General features: G+C 42.2%; 1 long non-coding RNA gene across 2 annotated transcripts; it reads right to left on the bottom strand.

Annotated features, from left to right (window-relative positions):
• Positions 1 to 565: 565 nt before the first annotated feature.
• On the bottom strand, positions 566 to 19,503 carry LOC145120801 (uncharacterized). Of its 2 annotated transcripts, none has more exons than XR_013714364.1 (4): positions 18,891 to 19,503; positions 18,668 to 18,759; positions 18,482 to 18,580; positions 566 to 1,013 (listed from the first exon to the last, which is right to left on the bottom strand). It is a non-coding gene; the product is annotated as an uncharacterized LOC145120801 (long non-coding RNA). The 2 variants fall into 2 exon arrangements; XR_013714363.1 differs by having other exon boundaries at positions 18,668 to 18,738.
• Between the last annotated feature and the right edge of the window lie 1,667 nt (positions 19,504 to 21,170).

Here is a 21,170-nt window from a genome sequence, read left to right as displayed (position 1 = left end):
CTGAGCGCCTATAAAAAGGCTGCGAGGGTCAGCCAATTTTTCACACCTTTCAAAGCTTTCTCTCTCTAACCCCCCCCCCCCCTAAGCCTAGGTAAACCCCCTAGCACCTGAAGGAAGCCCCGAGGCTCCCTTAGTCCCGAGAAAAAGGGTTTTTCGGTTCGGAAACGCTGCTCCAAGCGAAGCCCGGTTTTCTATAAAACCTGTTGTAAGTGAGCTACGCCTACGCTATTTTTAATATTGCTTTTATTTAACTATAGTAACATTATTAGGAACTTATAATAAGTACTTGGGCTATTATTATGGGTTATATAAGTATTGTTTAACGCTTATATAATAGTAATAATAGCTAGACTACTAATTAGTCGTGGTTAACGTTAGACTAAACCCTAGTGGCATTGATACTAGGTTTGGTCAAGGGAAAAATTGTTTTGAGATAACGAAGCGTTGTCCGAGTACCGAGCTAACAGGTGACTGCATAGTCACTTTCATCTTACACATAAATATGAAGTATTTAATATAAATTACGTGCTATGTGTGCATATTGTCTGAATACTTGCTGTCTATGTTGATGAAAGATTTTCATACATGTTTTAAATGATTTAAATTGTATATGTATTTTATATCTACAAAAATGTTGGGGTAAAACATGGGTAGATGTAATAGACGATGTGTGATAAAATGATGAGAGGCATCGATGTTGTTGTTGTTGATTCTGTCATCTAGCGGAGTATGGATGACGACCACAGACTCTTCTAGACAGTCCAGTGGAACGCTAGCAGGCTCGCTGTAACGACCCAATTTTACAAAGAAAATTTTCATTATATTTTTTTTCCTTTTAAAACCAAAGCCAATCCCCTAAACCATAAAATCCCAAAACATTTATTTTCAAATCAACATTCATTACTTCATTGTTTTCCTTTATAAAACATCAGAGGGTCCCAAACACATCAAAAGAGAGATAGAGTGCACGTCACGTCATCACGCATTGCCCTTGCCCTTAGGCTCAGAAGTACCTGAAATAAATCAACAACCTGTAAGCGAAATGCTTAGTGAGTTTCCCAGAGCATACCACACACATTCGCATACATATATCCTGATAGCTAAAAATAAGCTATAAACATGCCACAGAAACTATGCAATACGATTCAACAAGAGTGTCATGGGCTACCCCACATGGTCTTTACCTAGGACTGCCATGGGCTACCCCACATGGTCTTACATCCAATGTCATGGGCTACCCCACATGGTCTTTACCTAGGACTGCCATGGGCTACCCCACATGGTCTTATATCCAATGCCACGGGCTCCCCCCGGGGTCTTCCATACCAACATAATATCACACAACATATCAATTCATAAATGAATAACACACACATAACATGATCACATAATGGGCCGGCCTTGGTGTCGTAGACCCATAGGTATGGTGAGAAGACCCACCTCCGTCCAATGAATACAATTACTGCCCTCCCAATAATCTGCAACCTACCAAGCTGAATAATAACAATAATATATAATCAATGATAAGACCTTAAATTACCCAAGGAAAGGCCCAACCTTCAAACTCTACCCCCAAGGCACAATTACCCCTTTCTTGCAAATTGGACCCCAAAATCCAAGTCCAATATCCTTAATGGGCCCCTTGGCCCAATAAGGCCCAACCAATAAGTCCTTGGCCCAAACAGATGAAAAGGCCTCAATCTTACAGAGTCCAAACAAGCTCATCAGCCAAATGAGGCCCAAAGGCCCAAAACAGATTAGGGCCCATCTGAGCTGCGTACGCCCAGCGTACCTCCCTGGTACGCGCAGCGTACTGAAGGTCTAGTGACTACGCGCTGCGTACAGACAGTTACGCCCAGCGTACAATCGCATTAAGCACTTTTCCCATTAAGTGCTTAATGCTCGAATCTCTCACGTCCAAAAGCTAGATCTAAGATTGAAAAGATGTCCCAAGGCATAAAGTTGGCAACTTTATGCCCTTGCATGTCTCATGCACTCCCAACCACCCCATTAAGACCTTTTCAAGGTCTTTTACCCAAGCATGAGGTCACAACTCTCATCAAGCTTCCATTTTTATACTTCTAAATGACCAGGGGACCTCAGATCTGACTTTCACATCAAAAGGGAAGGCTTAACTCAACAAAAGAGGTCCAAAGTTCATAAAAGGGACAAACCACCAAAACCCTAGCTAGATCTAAAGATTAGAAAGGAAAGATGCAAGCTTTTTACCTCCAGAAGCTTTGCAAGATGCTTTTGGTGCAGGATCTTGAAGCACCCTCTTGATCCAAGCTTGCTTGACCACCCCTTCTTCTTGAAATACACACAAAAAGGCCACAACTGCACTCTTTAAGGCCTAAGAATGATCTTACAAGGTTTCCAGGAGTATATGGACGTTCTAGGGCTGTGGAGGCTCTCTAGGGTTTAGTCCAAGGGACTTAAAGTTGGTTAAATAGGCCTCAAGTCCGGAAAAATTAGGGTTTACGTCCCTGGCGCGTACGCCCCGCGTAACTCAAGGTACGCCCGGCGTACCCTGAATTCCCCGCGACCATTTTTATGCGGTACGCTAAGCGTACACTTAAGTACGCCCAGCGTACTTAAGGAACCAATTATGCAAACTTATCATTTCTTAGGGTTTCAGGACATACCAGAATTTTGGATGTTACACTCGCAACCTGTAGGTGTTTGTGAACGATGTGTTCACCGGTGTACTCCATCCCCTCATGGTTGCCTTAAGGACATTTATTGTTGAGGAATCCCCTTAGCAGTAGTGTCCATCCCGATGATGATCCTTAGGCTAGGTCCCTTATGATAGGTGTTTAGGGACGTAAAGTGAGGATAACGGGAACGGGTAATTGGGTTATTGTTGGTTGATGAAATTAAATAACTTATTTATTGTGGGTTGAAAATCCTATGTGCTCACCAGGCTCCCAAGCCTGACCCACTAAGTTTCATGTATTACAGGTAGTGGCGTTCGAGCATAGATGTGATGTTTTGGATGAGGGATTACGGATATAGGCCTGTAGGTATGAAATAATGTAGTAAGGCTTATATTGTACTGTTTATGCTTTTGATCTGTATCGAACATGACATCCCGAGTCTTTTTAATGAAATACATTTCTACGGAAATGCTTTGATAAATCTTTATCATATTTTTATTTTGGGAACAAATTCCACAACACTTTTATGTAAAATGTTACTCTGATTTTCAAAGAAGCATAAACAAAATCGGTCTTTTCTGGCCGTGAAAATGGGGATGTCACATATATATATATATATATATATATATATATATATATATATATATATATATATATATATATATATATATATATATATATATATATATATCCCGCTCACTTAAGATTTAACGATTCTAGGTCGGGGCTAGCTGAAAGTTATTCAACGTGTTGATGAATTGTCTCATCTAACCACTTGTTGTGTGAAGCCTCCACTGGTCGGTCGTGTTGTTATTCCTCGTATTTATATGAGATACTTATTATATATATTATTCATCTTATATATATATATATATATATATATATATAATCAAGTTAGTGTGTTTTGCATAACCGGGCAGAGTAACCGCTACGTATCAAGCTTATAAAAAGGTTGGCTATAATAATGACTAGAGTATCCGTGTTTCCTGGCATGTAACGCCCCATTCCTGGTACGTATTTAATTCAATAAATGTCATTTTATAAAGAGCTACTCGACGAGTAGTAGCCCTAACTCGTCGAGTAGATGCCAGGAGTTGGACGCGGGTTTTAAGTGATCTACTCGGCGAGTCCGCGCCTTGACTCGACGAGTAGGCCAGTCTGGGGAAACCCTAATATTTAGGGTTTACACCCTATTTAAACAACATTATGGGTCTCTTGTCCAGCCCCCATCACCTCCAGAGCATTAATCCTGAAACCCTAATCCTCCATAAATGAACTTGAGCTTTCTTGGTTATATTGAGAGTTATTTGGTGTATCTTGAGTTATTTGGTGTATCTTGATCATTGAGACTTGGACGTCCCAAGTCAATTTACCCTCAGATCTGGAACCTTGGATGGTCCTCTTGGCATAAAGGTGCCATCTTTATGGCCATGGGAACCCCATGTATGAAATAAACCTCATTTTTGGTTGTTTGAGCATAAAAGTCCCATGCATGAACGTAAAGTTCAGGACTTTACGTGTCATACCGATCTTAGGAGTTTAGATCTACCTTCAGGATGAGTTTTGCCCATCAGAAATCGAGTTATAGACTTGGACATGCATAGAATCGACGAGTCGTGGGTTGGTTCCCACGACTGTTATGATTCAGGAGGAACCCAGTTGAGTTTAGAAGGGATTTAGATGAGTCCAGGGAAGGGACTCAACGAAATAGACATAGCCATGGAACTGGAAACAATGGGACTCGGCGAGTGCAGGAACGTACTCGGCGAGTCCAAGGCCATCTCCTAACTCATGAAGGCGTACTCGACGAGTTGTTCATACAACTCAGCGAGTCACAGACTAGACACGTTCATTTGATGAAGATAAACTCGACGAGTTCGGGAGGAACTCGGCAAGCCAGATGAAGATTGTCCCGACATTATGATCGAAGGAGAACTCGTCGAGTCTTGCTAAACTCGACGAGCAGAGTCGGGTTGAGAATAGATGAAAGGATTGGGACTCGGCGAGTTGACGGGCCAACTCGGCGAGTCTGGTAAACTGGAAAGTTGACTTTGACCAGGATGTGGATTTTAGCCAGGGGTAAAATGGTCATTTTACCCTAAGGATAGTTATCAAGTTTTTTACTAAGTGTCATTGTGGAAATTATAGCCGGAGAGTCGCCGGAGCAGCAGTCAGATATTTTCCGCGCAGTGTTTCGACAACCAGTTACGCGAGGTGAGTTTCTTTTCAGTAGGAACGGGTCTAAGGCACCAAGGTCGGCCCGTAGTATGAAATTTTAGTAGCTGAGTGTGGGCGGGGCCCGTATCTCACAGTATAGTTTGATTATGGATATATGTCTGACTGTTAGAATTAGTATACTTGTTGTCTGTGTGATACTTGTATGTTGGATTAGTAGCTGAGTGTGGGCGGGGCCCGTATCTCGCAGTAGATGAGTGTGGGTGGGGCCCGTATCTCATAGTAGTCGAGTGTGGGCGGGGCCCGTATCTCGAAGTAGCTGAGTGTGGGCGGGGCCCGTATCTCAAAGTCAGCAGAGTGTGGGCGGGGCCCGTATCTCAAAGTCAGCCGAGTGTGGGCGAGGCCCGTATCTCTTAGTTGCATGATATGTGTGTATGGTATGTGGTAGTTTGGGGAACTCACTAAGCTTCGTGCTTACAATTTTCAGTTTTGGTTTCAGGTACCTCCACTAGCAAGGGAAAGGGCTCGGGATGATCGCATGGCACACACCACAGTCACAGCCTGGGAGTTTACTCTGATGTTTTACTATGAGATTTTGATCTAAGACAGATATTATGATGGTTTATGAAACATGATTTATGTTTTTACTTATGCCTTGAATGGTTTATGGTTTTAGTAATGATTTGAAAATGAAATTTTTGGGTCATATTTTTGGGATGTTTCATGGCAATTGGCCAGTGTAACAACTAGTTATGATATTTTCTATCAGTGTGAGTCAGTATAACAGCTAGGCATAATATTATCCTTAAATATTGGGTGGCGTATCTATCGGGCATAATATCATCCTAATGTTAAGAGCATAATTATTTAACTAATATTATACAATTAGTAATAACTATGAAATAATTTTATTTTAACATGTATTCATCCCGGAAAGGTTTAGAAAATGGAGCTGTAAACTTACCTAAAAATTTGAAATCGTTGTTTGTATGGTAGAAAATCGGGAGTCTGAAACTTCGAGAGACGCTCGGGGGTAGTGGCACGCAGATCAATAGAGTTTGAGAGAGCGTTTGAGGTGTGAGGAAATGAGACTGTTGAGGCATGTTCTTTATAGCAAATTTTGGGGTGCACACCACGCAGTGCGCTTTGTGCAATTGCACGTGAGCCACATGGAGCTGCCACATGTCGTCCTCTCTTTGTGCCACGTCATCCTGTATCCCGACGGATCAAGTGTCAGATGAATGTGGTGCATCGCGCGCGAGTGCATGCCTCGGTAAAAATTAAATTTTGAAATTGCGTAACTCTCGCATACGAACTTCATTTTCCATGACTCTTATATATTCGTGTAGGTCTCGACGTACCCTAAAACTTTCCTTTTGGTCGTTTCGACTAGTTTTAACTTTCATTTTTCGACTATATTTTATAACCATTATGATTTTATAAAAATCATAACTCTCATGCGGATTCCGTTTTAGGCGTTCTTTGTCTCAAAATTCCTACTTTGAGTAGTACTACGTTTATCCTTTTGGTGACTTTTACTAAAGGTCAATCATTCTCTACGTAGTTATTGACGTACTTTCTTACACACAGTAGATTTTTATTTACTATAAAAATCATAACTCTTTCATACTAAGTCATATATTTACAAAGTTTATATTTTTCGAATCATGGTAACACGTATATCCTAAAAATGTAAACCAGCTCTCACGGCGACAAGATTTTTCGCACACTATATTTTGAGCCTAAATATTGATGTAATTAAGGACAAAATCGAATATATATATATATATATATATATATATATATATATATATATATATATATATATATATGTCGAATGGTTACATGGTTGTCCTATTACATTTTTGTTTTTGTCGTTAAGTTGTAACGATGGTTGATAACGTGTTTTTCAGGTTGACACAGCCAAACCTCTACCCGTCCCTCCCCCCCCCCCCCCCCCAATACAACCCTTCTTACTGTTAAATTCAACTAATCATGACTTAAACCCACCACCTCCTTCCGCTCCCACCCCATACCACTCCATGACCACTCGCTCCAAAATGGGAACAATTAAACCAAAGCTTCCTTTTAACATATATGTTACATCATCCAAACCTATGTCCCCTTCCCACCTCAAGGCCATGTCCAATCCAAATTGGAACGCAACGATGTCCGATAAATTTCGAGCTTTAACGGATAATAAAACTTGGGCCTTAGTACCTCGACCCCAGATACTAATATCATATCATCTGGTGCATGTGGTTATTTCGCCATAAGTTCAATGCCAATAGTACTTTACAACGTTACAAAACTTGGTTGGTTGTTAATGGCAAAAGTCAACAGGTTAGAATAGATTATGATGAGACTTTTAGCCCGGTCGTAAAACGAACCACTATATGTACAATTTTAAGTTTGGTCATATCCTACAATTATCTTATTCACCAACTTGATGTGAATAATATTTTCCTTCATGGTGACCTCCATGAGACGGTCTACATGTTTTAACCACCCGACTTCACCGATTAACACTATCCTAATCATGTATGCCTCCTTAAAAAGTCTTTATATGGTTTAAAGTAGGCACCTCGTGCTTGGTACAATCGATTTGCTACATACATTACCAAGTGTGGTTTTCACAACACTATTAGTGATACCTCATTGTTCGTTTACACTAATAGTTCTAAGATGGCTTATTGTTATTTATATAGACGACATTATTCTGACATGTAACATCCCAAGACCAGGTATATCTTATAAGCCCTTGTTCTTTTGGAAAGTTGTCAAGTTTAGCCCTTATTGAGAAAAAGGTGGTAAATGAGTACGAGGGGCGTACGCGAGTGTACGCTCAGCGTACTATATATGTGTTTTGACGCGGAAGCCACCTAGTATGCTGCCACGCTGGGCGTACCATAGGGTACGATGGGCGTACTAGGCCCAGAGTGAAAACCCTAATTTGGGGTGTGTCCCTATATAAAGGATATGATGGCCTCATTCCTGGCCACCGTCTTCAGACAAACAACCCTCTAAAACCCTAATCCTCGTTCTTGAGCTTGTGTGTGTCCATTTGAGAGCCTTTTAGTGACTTTGTGTGTTCTTGGAGTGAAGAAGGGGCTTTGGGAGAAGAATGAGTGAGAGTCCATACCTTGGATCTGAGCATATCTAATTTGGGAGCTTCATCTAGAGGTATAAAGCTCCAAGCTTTCTCACTCTTTTGATTTGTGCATCATAGTAGTGTATTTTAGGGTTTTGTCCCAAAAGTTGGAGAGTTTATGAGATAATTGAGCTCCAGATACTATAATCAACCCATTTTAGTGTATTTAGTGGTGTAGTGTCATAAAAATCAAGAGTTGGACGTTGGAATCAAGCCATGCATGAGATATGAGCATTTTGAGATAAGAGAGTGAGAGTTTTGTGTGTTTGTGACCTTATCAGCCATGCAAAGGCTTAAAGTCACTGACTTTATGGAGTAAGAGCTATTAGGGAGTCTAGATCTGTGATATGAGCCAAGGTCTTAACTTATTAAGACCAAATGAGTAGGAAGAGTGAAACTGGGACGTACGCTGAGCGTAATCCCAGTACGCGCCGCGTAATCCCAGTACGCGTCGCGTAAGGGTCGAGCATCCCCGATGCCTGCATGGCAGTAGAGTACGCCCAACGTAGAGAGCTGGTACGCGCAGCGTACGCTCTGCCGTTGACTTTTGGTTGACTTTTAGGGTTTGGTCAATTTATGGACTATTAAGGCCAAGGAGGGGTGAAATGGTCTTTTACCCTTCTGGGAGCTTGTAGAAGGGTTAGTCTAGCTTTTTGAGAGCCACTATTAATTAGGGATAATTATTGTATGTGTTAGGCGGAGGCTAGACCGGTGATTCGAGTTCGAGGTTATCCGATTCTTACGAGGTGAGTCTTCTCACTATACTTACCATGAGTGGTATCTATGTGTGACCGGAGGGTCTTATGTGCTTATTGAGTTATGTGATATTATGCATTTTGTTTGTGTGATATATATGCTATATGTTGTGTTTTATTGAGATAGGACCGGAGGGTCCAACACGAGTTGTGGGACCGGAGGGTTTCCACTGAGTCAGGACTGGAGGGTCCAAACCGAGCTATGAGACCGTAGGGTCCTCACTGAGACACATGACCGGAGGGTCCACACCGAGACGCATGAGACTGGAGGGTCCATGCCGAGTTATAGCCATGAGAGGCTCATTATTTGTGTATGTGGTAATTTGGGGAACTCACTAAGCTTCGTGCTTACCGTGTTATGTGTGATGTGTTTTAGGTACTTCTCACGACCGCGGGAAGGCACCGACATGATTGTACACACCTGTTCGAGATTATGTTGAGGATTCTGGGATTTGACTTTCGTTTGTGGATTTATGTTGACATTGAGATACTTGTGTTTTTTTTTATGAAATATAATATATGAGTTTTATGTGTTTTAACAATGAAAAATTTGGTTTGAAAATTTACGGTGTTACAAGTTGGTATCAAAGCCTTGGTTTGAGGGTTTCAGATGCACCTTCGGTTATGTCTGGACTCAAACTGAGTATTTGAGGAAAAATTTCAAAAGAAATGATTTTTCTAAACCGAGTAAGAGATTTCAAGAGAAAACGAGAAGGAGCAGTGTGTACAATCAGCCATAGCCCGAACGGTGGTTTCCCAAAATACCCTTAACTGTTTACTTTCCGAGATATTTATGAGATACTTATGTGATATAGAGATGCATGCTAGAGAGTAGGCTAGGTATTTCATATTCTAGGGCTAGAGTTGCCTGATTTGTGATGCCTTAGCCTAGGTGATGCTTTTGATCAGTGTTATCTGTTATTTGCTCTGAGTATGTGCTGAGTTCTGAGTCGAGAGATAATCAAGAAAGAGATGCCTAGATGAGCATATGAGTAGCCTACCGAGAGAGTACTCTGATACTTGTGAGAGATAGAATACTTGTGAATTAAAATTCTAGGAGGAGGACTTGGGATGACTAGAGGTTGGTGTGGAAGGTAGTATTAGGCCCGTACTACTGAAAGCACCGGATCTGTATGCCACCCAAGTAAGAATCCTTAGGATGCTAAGGAACAAGTAGGGATGAGTGATCGAGTGTGAGTATGCTCGAACGAGTCTCTGATGATTTTTGTGTTGTGTTTCAGAGACATCATGGTGGGTACACGCCACAACCCGGGAGGCAGTGGGACTAGTGATGATGAGATTCGCAGGATGATTCACGAGGAGGTGGCCGCAGCTATTCGAGCGGAGATTGGTGAGATGTTTGGGTCTATTAATACCACCCTGATTGAGACGTTTGACGAGCGATACGTTGCTGTTACTAAGGTCGTTGTTGCGGCAGCCACTGCAGCTGTTGCTGCTGCTAGGCCACATGGAGGTGACTCGTTGTTGTTTCGGGAGTTCAACAACACGAAGCCACCAGAGTTCGATGGGAAACAGGATCTGATTGCTGCCATGAGATGGACCGCTGATATTGAGGGGTGCTTTTATACTTGTTCATGCCCAGAGCATCTGAGAGTCCGGTTCGCCCTGAACCAGCTTCGCTTGGGAGCGAAGGACTGGTGGAAGTTTGTGACGACTGATTTTACCCCTGCAGATCATGCTGCAGTGACTTGGGAAAGGTTCACCAAGTTGTTTCGAGATGAGTATGTTCCCCAGGTGGAGAGGGAGCGTTTGACATAGGAGTTTCTGTCTCTCAAGCAGAAGACAGAGTCAGTGATTGAGATTACTAGGATGTTTCATGAGAGGGCGATGTTCTGCCCTGAGCACGTGTCCACTGAGCAGGCACGTGTGAGCCGGTACTTAAGCATTTTGAGGAGGGATATTCGGGAATTCGTGGCGAACTCATCTTATCAGACATTGGCTGAGTTGCAGACCAATGCCAGAAGGAGGGAGATTGAGTTGTAGATTCAGACCAAAGAGGAGGGGGAGCAGCAGGGGAGAGATAGGAGACCGACACAGTCGCAGCCGGCGGCTAAGCGGGCTAAGCCCGCTGATTTGAGGACTGGAGGTCAAAGGGGCCGCGCTTGTAGCAAGTGCGACAAGACCCACGAGGAATCTTGCAGGGTAGGGATTTGCTACAAATGCGGCAAGGAGGGGCACATGGCGAGGGACTGCCCCAAGGGATTTTCTGTTTGCTTTCACTGCAACCAGACCGGCCATCGGAAGGCCGAGTGTCCTCAGCTTACCCAGGGATCCGCCCAGACTACCACTCTTGCTGCTTTGCGTGTTATTGATAACAGGCCAGGGAAGGCCGAGCCTCCGAAGGCTCGTGGGAGAGCATTTCAGCTGATAGCGAAGGAGGTCCGCGCCGCGCCTGATGTTGTTGCTGGTACGTATCTCCTTATTTATGTTATTTGATATTGTTTATACTTATATTGTGTTGTGTATATGTACTTTTCTTGTGAGTTTTGTACATGCTCTGGTGTTGTTTGACTCGGGTGCGAGTCGATCTTTCGTGTCCTTAGCTTTTAGTCGTCACATTAGTGTCGAGCGAGAGGCGTTCAGTCGACCTTTGAGAGTTTCTATAGCCGAAGAGCATGCGGTTTTCGCTACTGATGTATTCCTAGGATGTTTACTAGATATTTTCGGTGTTGAGTTCCCGATAGACCTGGTACCGATCGCGATGGGTGATGTCTGTGTCATAGTGGGCATGGACTGGTTGAGTCGGTTTGGAGCTGTGATCGACTGTGAGCGTCAGATGGTAAATATACGAGACCCTAGTGGGGGAGTGGTTACGGTGTATGGCGACGGTACTAGATCTGGATCAGCTTTTTGCTCTGCTGCCAGAGCGAGACAGAGTCTACAACAGGGTTGTATGAGTTTTCTGGCATATGTGATGGATACGCGGGTTGCTACAGAGAGACCGAGTTCTATTTTCGAGGTTCCGATAGTGTGCGAGTTTCCAGATGTTTTTCCCGAGGAGTTGGCGGGTGTGCCTCCCGAGAGGCAAGTGGAGTTCCGGATTGATTTGATTCCGGGCGCGGTGCCTATTGCCAAGGCACCTTATCGCCTTGCGCCGCCACAGATACAGGAGTTATCCTCGCAACTCCAGGAGCTACTGGGGAAAGGGTTCATCAGACCGAGTAGCTCACCGTGGGGAGCTCCGATCCTTTTTGTCAAGAAAAAGGATGGTTCATACCGGATGTGCATTGATTATCGGGAGTTGAACAAACTGACGGTCAAAAACCGTTATCCACTTCCGAGGATCGACGATTTATTCGATCAGTTGCAGGGGGCATCTTGGTTCTCTAAGATTGATTTGAGGTCTGGATATCATCAGATGAGAGTTTGCGAGGAGGATATTTCGAATACAGCCTTTAGGACTCGTTATGGGCACTACGAGTTTGTGGTGATGCCTTTCGGGCTTACCAACGCACCGACGACGTTCATGGACCTCATGAACCGGGTGTGCAGGCCCATGTTGGATCGATCGGTGATCGTGTTCATCGACGATATTCTTGTGTACTCGAGATCCAGGGAGCACCACGAGGAGCATCTTAGAGAGGTTCTTGGAGTTTTGAGGTCGGAGAGGCTATATGCCAAATTCTCCAAGTGTGATTTCTGGTTACGAGAGGTCCAGTTCCTGGGACATCTCGTTAATCAGAATGGGATATTGGTCGACCCGGCCAAGATTGAGGCAGTTATGAGTTGGGAGGTGCCGAGATCTCCGTCCGAGATTAGGAGTTTTCTGGGTCTGGTCGGTTACTATCGGAGGTTTATCAGAGACTTCTCCAAGATCATTGTTCCTCTCACCAGGTTGACCCGGAAGGGTGTTACATTTGCTTGGGGGCCCGAGCAGCAGGCCTCATTTAAGACTCTTCGCCAGAGATTGTGCGAAGCCCCGGTGTTAGCCCTTCCCGAGGGAGTGGAGGATTTCGTAGTTTACTGTAATGCCTCTATATCATGGATGGGAGCGGTGTTGATGCAGAAAGGGCACGTGATAGCATATGCATCGAGGCAGTTGAAGCCTCATGATACGAGGTATCCCACCCACGATCTGGAGTTGGGGGCGGTGGTGTTCGCCCTCAAGGTTTGGCGCCACTATCTTTATGGTGTCCGGTGTACCATATATACGGACCATAAGAGCCTGAAGTACCTGATGGATCAGCCCAACCTGAATATGAGACAGAGGAGATGGTTGGATGTAGTGAAGGACTACGACTGCGAGATCTTATATTACCCAGGCAAGGCTAATGTGGTAGCCGATGCCTTGAGTCGTAGAGCCGAGAGCGCTCCAATCTGAGATGTGTGTATGAGGATGACAGTGATGACTCCAGTCTTAGACACCATCCGAGAGGCTCAGGTGGAGGCGGTGACACCGGAGAACCGAAAGAGAGAGCGTGTGATTGGGCAGTTTTCCGAGTTTATGACGGACAATCGTGGGCTTATGACTTTCCATGGGCGGATTTGGGTGCCCTATACAGGTGGAGCTCGTCGTGTACTGATGGAGGAGGCACATAGATCGAGATTCTCGATCCATCCGAGGGCCACTAAGATGTATTTGGACCTGAAGAGAGATTACCGGTGGCTCTGTATGAAGAGGGGCGTGGAATGGGTAGTTGAGAGGTGTTTGACCTATCGCCGGGTTAAGGCCGAGCACCAGCGTCCACATGGCCCGTTACAGCCTCTAGAGATTCCCCAGTGGAAGTGGGAACAGATTTCGATGGATTTTATCACCAAGCTACCGAGGACTACGCGTGGGGTCGACGCGATATGGGTGATTGTAGACCGGTTGAAGAAGAGTGCTCACTTCCTTACTATCAGTGAGAGCTCTTCTGTAGAGAAATTGACCGAGATCTACGTTCGAGAGGTGGTGGCACAGCATGGGGTGCCGACATCGATAGTGTCAGACCGGGACGTGCATTTTACTTCCAGGTTCTGGAAGAAGTTCCTCGAGGAGTTGGGTACCCGGCTACACTTCAGTACAACTTACCACCCACAGACAGACGGACAGAGTGAGCGGACAATTCAAACGCTTGAGGACATGTTGCGTGCATGTGTTATGGACTTCGGAGGGAGTTGGGACACCTATTTGCCTTTGGCTGAGTTTTCATACAACAACAACCACCATTCCAGCATTGGAATGCCTCCCTTTTAGCTTCTATACGGGAGGAGGTGTCGGACTCCCATCTGTTGGGGAGAGGTAGGGCAGTGAGTGATGGGTGGCACTGAGATAGTGCTGAAGACGACCGAGCAGATTCAGTAGGTCAGACAAAGGTTGTTGACAGCCTAGAGTCGCCAGAAGAGTTATGCGGACCGGTGACGATCCGAGCTAGAGTTCCAGGTTGGAGATTTTGTCCTCCTGAAGGTATCCCCGTGGAAAGGGGTGATCCGATTCAGGAAATGGGGCAAGCTGGGGCCCCGATACATCGGTCCTTTCAGAGTGACCGCCAGAGTGGGTAAGGTAGCTTACCGGTTAGAGCTACCAGCAGAGTTGAGCCAGATTCATAACACCTTCCACGTGTCTCAGTTGAGGAAGTGTGTGGCCGACGAGACGGCGGTGGTACCACTAAAGGACATTCAGGTGGATGTGAGCCTGAATTATATTGAGAGACCGGTTGCGATTTTGGATCGGAAAGTGAAGGTTCTGAGGAACAAGGAGGTGCCCCTGGTTCAGGTCCAGTGGCAACATCGGAAGGGGTCCGAGTGCACTTGGGAGCCGGAGTCTAAGATGCGCGAGCAGTATCCAGAGCTATTTTCAGAGCCTGGCTTCGAGGGCGAAGTCAGATTCTAGTGGGGGAGAATTGTAACATCCCAAGACCAGGTATATCTTATAAGCCCTTGTTCTTTTGGTAAGTTGTCAAGTTTAGCCCTTATTGAGAAAAAGGTGGTAAATGAGTACGCGGGGCGTACGCGAGTGTACGCTCAGCGTACTCATATGCGTGTTTTTGAAGCAGAAGATACCTAGTATGTTGGGCATACCAGAGGGTACGCTGGGCGTACTAGGCCCAGAGTGAAAACCCTAATTTGGGGTGTGTCCCTATATAAAGGATATGATGGCCTCATTCCTGGCCACCATCTTCAGACAAACAACCCTCTAAAACCCTAATCCTCGTTCTTGAGCTTGTGTGTGTCCATTTGAGAGCCTTTAAGTGACTTTGTGTGTTCTTGGAGTGAAGAAGGAGCTTTGGGAGAAGAAGGAGTGAGAGTCCAGGCCTTAGATCTGAGCATATCTGATTTGGGAGCTTCATCTAGAGGTATAAAGCTCCAAGCTTTCTCACTCTTTTGATTTGTGCATCATAGTAGTGTATTTTAGGGTTTTGTCCCAAAAGTTGGGGAGTTTATGAGATAATTGAGCTCCAGATACTATAATCAACCCATTTTAGTGTATTTAGTGGTGTAGTGTCATAAAAATCAAGACTTGGACGTTGGAATCAAGCCATGCATGAGATATGAGCATTTTGAGATAAGAGAGTGAGAGTTTTGTGTGTTTGTGACCTTATCAGCCATGCAAAGGCTTAAAGTCACTGACTTTATGGAGTAAGAGCTATTAGGGAGTCCAGATCTGTGATATGAGCCAAGGTCTTAACTGATTAAGACCAAATGAGTAGGAAGAGTGAAACTGGGACGTACGCTGAGCGTAATCCCAGTACGCGCCGCGTAGGGGTCGAGCATCCCCGATGCCTGCATGGCAGCAGAGTACGCCCAACGTAGAGAGCTGGTACATGCAGCGTACGCTCTGCCGTTGACTTTTGGTTGACTTTTAGGGTTTGGTCAATTTATGGACTATTAAGGCCAAGGAGGGGTGAAATGGTCTTTTACCCTTCTGGGAGCTTGTAGAAGGGTTAGTCTAGCTTTTTGAGAGCCGCTATTAATTAGGGATAATTATTGTATGTGTTAGGCGGAGGCTAGACCGGTGATTCGAGTTCGAGGTTATCCGATTCTTACGAGGTGAGTCTTCTCACTATACTTACCATGAGTGGTATCTATGTGTGAATGGAGGGTCTTATGTGCTTATTGAGTTATGTGATATTATGCATTTTGTCTGTGTGATATATATGTTATATGCTGTGTTTTATTGAGATAGGACCGGAGGGTCCAACCCGAGTTGTGGGACCGGAGGGTTTCCACTGAGTCAGGACCGGAGGGTCCAAACCGAGCTGTGAGACCGGAGGGTCCTCACTGAGACACATGACCGGAGGGTCCACACCGATACGCATGAGACTGGAGGGTCCATGCCGAGTTATAGCCATGAGAGGCTCATTATTTGTGTATGTGGTAATTTGAGGAACTCACTAAGCTTCGTGCTTACCGTGTTATGTGTGATGTGTTTCAAGTACTTCTCAGGACCGCGGGAAGGGGCCGGCATGATTGTACACACCTGTTCGAGATTATGTTGAGGATTCTGGGATTTTACTTTCGTTTGTGGATTTATGTTGACATTGAGATACTTGTGGTTTTTTTTATGAAAGAGTAAATTACTGAAATCGTCCCTGTGGTTTGGTCAAAATTGCACGTTTGGTCCCTAACTTTTTTTTTGCACTCGGGTCGTCCCTGTGGTTTGATTTTGTTGTGCTTTTCGTCCCTATGGTTTGGTAAAAGTTGCATGTTTGGTCCCTAACTTTATGTATGTAAGGGACGAAAAATGCAACAAAATCAAACCACAGGGACGAAAAATGCAACAAAATCAAACCACAGGGACGATCCGAGTGCAAAAAAAAAGTTAGGGACCAAACGTGCAATTTTGACCAAACCACAGGGACGATTTCAGTAATTTACTCTTTATGAAATATAATATATGAGTTTTATGTGTTTTAACAATGAAAAAATTGGTTTGAAAATTTACGGTGTTACATGACAGCACCGAACACCACGATTTTGCATAAAATAATTCAATCTTTATCCATAGAATTTTCTATGTTCGGTCTTAGCACGCTTCACCATTTTTTCAGCATTAATGTCACCAACCATAATAATGGATTATTTCTTTCTCAAGCCCCTTATGCCTCCGACATACTTTCCCACGCTTACATGTCCGATTGCAAACCTTCAGCTACTCCCGTGGACACCAGTTCTAAACCCAATGCCACGAGGGGAAACCTTTTACCGGAGGTGTCTCTTCACAACAACTTGGCCGAGGCGCTACAGTATCTTACCATCACCCGATCAGATCTTACATACGCAGTGCAACAAATCTGTCTTTTCATGCATGCACTGTGGGAACCTCATCTTCATTTCTTGAAACGAATATTGTGTTATCTTAAGGGAACTCTTCATTATGGCCTCACCATCTCTCCCTCAAATTCGAAAACCATGTTTCCTATTCTAATGTCGATTGGGTTGGGGTGGACTCTCACCAATCAACATTTAATATTGTGTTTTTTAGGAGACAACATTGTTTTATGGTCATCAAAGCGATAACCCACAATTTCCCATTCTAGCATTGAGGCTGAGTATCGGATCGTTGTTAACGTTGTTGAAGACACTAGTTGGCTACACAACCAACTATTGGAATTATTCGTGCCTACCCGAAAAGCCACATTGATCTATTGTGATAATATTTCTGCAATATACTTATCATAAAATCTAGTTCAACATCAATGCACCAAACATGTGGAGCTTGACAATCATGTTGTATGAGAAAAGGTTTGCATTGGTGTTTTTCGTGTATTCCACATACCGACAAACTACCAGGATGCCGACATCTTTACCAAAGGCCTACCGCGACAACTTTTCACTCGTTTTCGATCCGGTCTATGCATGTGTCATTCTCCAACTCATATTGAGGGGGTGTATTAGCCATATATATTCTTTGAATAATAATATTATGTTGTATCTTAGATAAGAATAATTTGGTTCCTTATTTATAGGTTTCCTTTGTATATATACGGTATTCCTTTTAATGAAAGCCTTTGACCTTTTCTAAAGAGTTCACAGTCGAGAGTACGAACATATTTCCTTGTTTTATCCAAAGAAAAATAAGTCACTGTGTAAAGGAGATAACACCGATATGCAATTGAAAGCGAATGAAAACAATGTGAGACAAGAAAGCAAACACAGCAAAATGAAGAATCGAAGAGAAAGATAAGAATGATTACTCAAAAGGAAAATCTTTAGAAGTAGTTGCCTGCTGTTACAAATATGGAGAGGGAGGATACTACGCTAATATGTGCAGGGAACCAGCAATTTTCATTAGGGGTAGCACAAATTTTTTTCCCGATAAAATATGAAAGTGTAATACCAAACTAACCACAAAAATTTCATTGGTTATGAAGAGGCCAATATAGAGAGATGAACTAAAAAGAAAAGGGATACCTTGTAGATTTTATGTTCTATTGTTGTCATGAAGAGCTACCCGCTTTTTCTTTTTAAAAAAAGCTATTAATTTAGATCGCAACAGCATACTCTTTTTGTAAATGAGGATATAAATTTGCATTTAAAAGTTCTAAACTATAAAGTTTCACAAACTCAATGAATTTAATAATGTGATTTCAAAGACTAAGTCTACCTGAACCTATTTTTGGCTCTTGCCTATAGTAAGACATCAAGGCAATAGGATGCATTTTCATGAAAAGGATGCCTCAAATACAAGTCTAGGCGTAAATATGAGCATGAAATCCACAATCATACTAAAATGTGTTAAAAAAATACTAATATCAAATTGGATTTAGGATAACATTAGAAGAAAAGAACCTTTGATTTACCTCTTAAATTGTTAATGCAATTGCATCTAAGGCTGCACCAGCCATCAAAAAACCACTAATCTTGACTACCATATAGTCAGACGGCAATGTGGAGAAAACCTGTGCAAAAGAAAGCATGGGGTTCCAATGTGACTAGAAGATACCAAGTTGAGGTGAAAGAATCAAAAGGGTAAAATGACCACTTACTTAGATTCATTAGACTTTCCTCAAATGCATGACATAAGGGGTTATGTTCAAACAGAATCTTAGCCCACATGCTGCCAAATAGCAAGCAAAATCTAAGAAATGAAGTTCATTTAGGCATTCCATCAAACACTTGATATGCACAGATTTTGTCAAAAATCAAATTTGTTTCCGGTATTGGAAATCGAATGGCAAACAAGATGAAGGGTTAAAAACAACTACATACCTTTCAATTGATATTTGATTCAGTTTTTTGTTGCCATTTGATGGATTGATTTGAGATTATTAGGTTCCGTTGCAGTTTTCATGGAACTTGAAGTTCTCAATCGGCACATCCTTAAATCACTGGTTTGAAATTGACATCGATAGATGCCAATTTCTCCAAAAGGTAGCACCTTATATCATCTAGAGTAGCACCTTGTATTATCCTGAGCATAATCCAAAAAGTTTTGCAGTTCTTCGACAAATCTGAGGGGTAGCACGGGCTACCCCTGGCTCTATGTTGGTTCCGCCACTGAATATGTGTGAAAAAAAAAAGATGCAAATGTTAAGAAGCTACATCATGAGTGTTGATTACTCGACAAATCTTTGACCAATTTCTGTCATAATTAACAGCAAGTCAGCAACACCAAATACATATTGCAAACGAAGTACATGTATACACAATACATTTTATATATTGATAGTTGATAAAACGGGCAAAATTAGTTTTTTAGCTAAATCGGAAATGGGCATTTAGAAGTCGTCCAATATAAACTCGAGTGTCTACTGTCTACAACCTTCTAAAATGTTTCATGCAAAACATTGACATTATTCAGTAACGAGCACTTATAATCATATTTAATATATTAGTTAATAACCGTTCAAAAAGTTTTATTAATAAACCATTAAATTCAAAGTGACAAGAATCATCCATATGTCATGTCAACATGACCCAACTTGTTATCCAACCTATCCCATTTTGGCATCAATAGCCGTAGATTATAGGCCAATCAAAAACATTGTTCTCATGTTTAATTTCAACCAGGAAAAGTCCGTGCGTTGTACGGGTGAAAATTTAGTGGCAAAAATATAAAAAAATAAAAATAAAGTGCCAAAATTATAAAGATGAAAAGTTTGTTGAAACTTTAGTGGCAAAATTAGTAAAAATAAAGTACCAAAACTATAAAGAAGAAAAGTTTGTTGAAACTTTAGTGGCAAAATTATAAAAAGGTAAAAATAAAGTGGTAAAATTATAGAAGAATAAAGAAAAAGGGTTTTAAAGAAGTAAAAGTGAATGTTTAGTGGCAAAAATATGAAGAAGTAAAAATAAAGGGGCAAAATTATAAAAAGGAAAAGTTTATTGAAACTTTAATGACAAAATTAAGAAAAAAGTAAAAATATAGTGTTCAAATTATAAACATGGAAGTTTCGTGTTGAAACTTCCCATATGGTTTAATATATATATATATATATATATATATATATATATATATATATATATATATATAATATCTTCAAATTATATTCGACAACAATTTTAATAAAACTAGCCCTCAACAATTTGAACGAAACACCCCATGTAATATTACCATTATCAAAACAGTAAAACAAAATTCCCTATTTACCCTTATCAAAAAGTAAAACAAAAATAACGTATGTGGTAAGTCGCAATTGAAAAACCGATTGAAAATTGCTCAAGGCGGCTAAGGAGGCTAAATAGAGACAATAGGGGTGTTCGCGGTGCGGTTTGGTGCGGTTTAGAGTCAAAACCGCAAACCGCACCACATATGCGGTTTGAGTTTTTCGAAAACCACAAACCGCACCGCGAACCATGTAAACCGCATTATGCGGTGCGGTGCGGTTTCATGCGGTTTAAAAAATTATATATGTTATAAAAGTATTATACGATATAATTATAATGAAAATAAAAACATCTAAATAATTAGAACGAAAAACAAATTGTCTATCATAATTGTCACACACATAGAAGTTAAACTATAATTATCGTCTGTACTCTACACAATTATCAATAATTAGAATTACTTTAGTTATGAAATCAATTCAAAACCATGCAATCTGATGAACTTCTATCCTTCAATCTATTTCTTCTTTTGTTTGTATATATATACACGAGCGATTGGTTATTATATATATATATATATATATATATATATATATATATATATATATATATATATATATATTGCGGTGCGGTTTGAACCGCGGTTTCATATTTAAAAACTGCAAACCGCACCGCGTAGTGCGGTTTGACAAAAATAGAAACCACAAACTGCACCGCTAATGTTCCAAACCGCGTTATGCGGTGCGGTGTGATGCGGTGCGGATGGTTTATGCGGTTTGTGCGGTTTTCTGCACAGCCCTAAGAGACAATATTTACAACAATTTGAATGAAACCCTTTGACGTAATATTACCCTTATCAAAAAAGTAAAACAAATGTATCGTACTTTGTGCGGTTTATGCGGAACTGGTTGAAACCTGCTCAAGTGTCTAAATAGTAACAAT

Source organism: Lactuca virosa, chromosome 6, assembly GCF_052849685.1.
Source record: "Lactuca virosa cultivar CGN04683 chromosome 6, Lactuca_virosa_CGN04683_v6, whole genome shotgun sequence".
Classification (NCBI taxonomy): Eukaryota; Viridiplantae; Streptophyta; class Magnoliopsida; order Asterales; family Asteraceae; genus Lactuca; species Lactuca virosa.
Note: the sequence above shows the minus strand (reverse complement) of the source record. Positions and strands in the feature narration are given on the sequence as shown.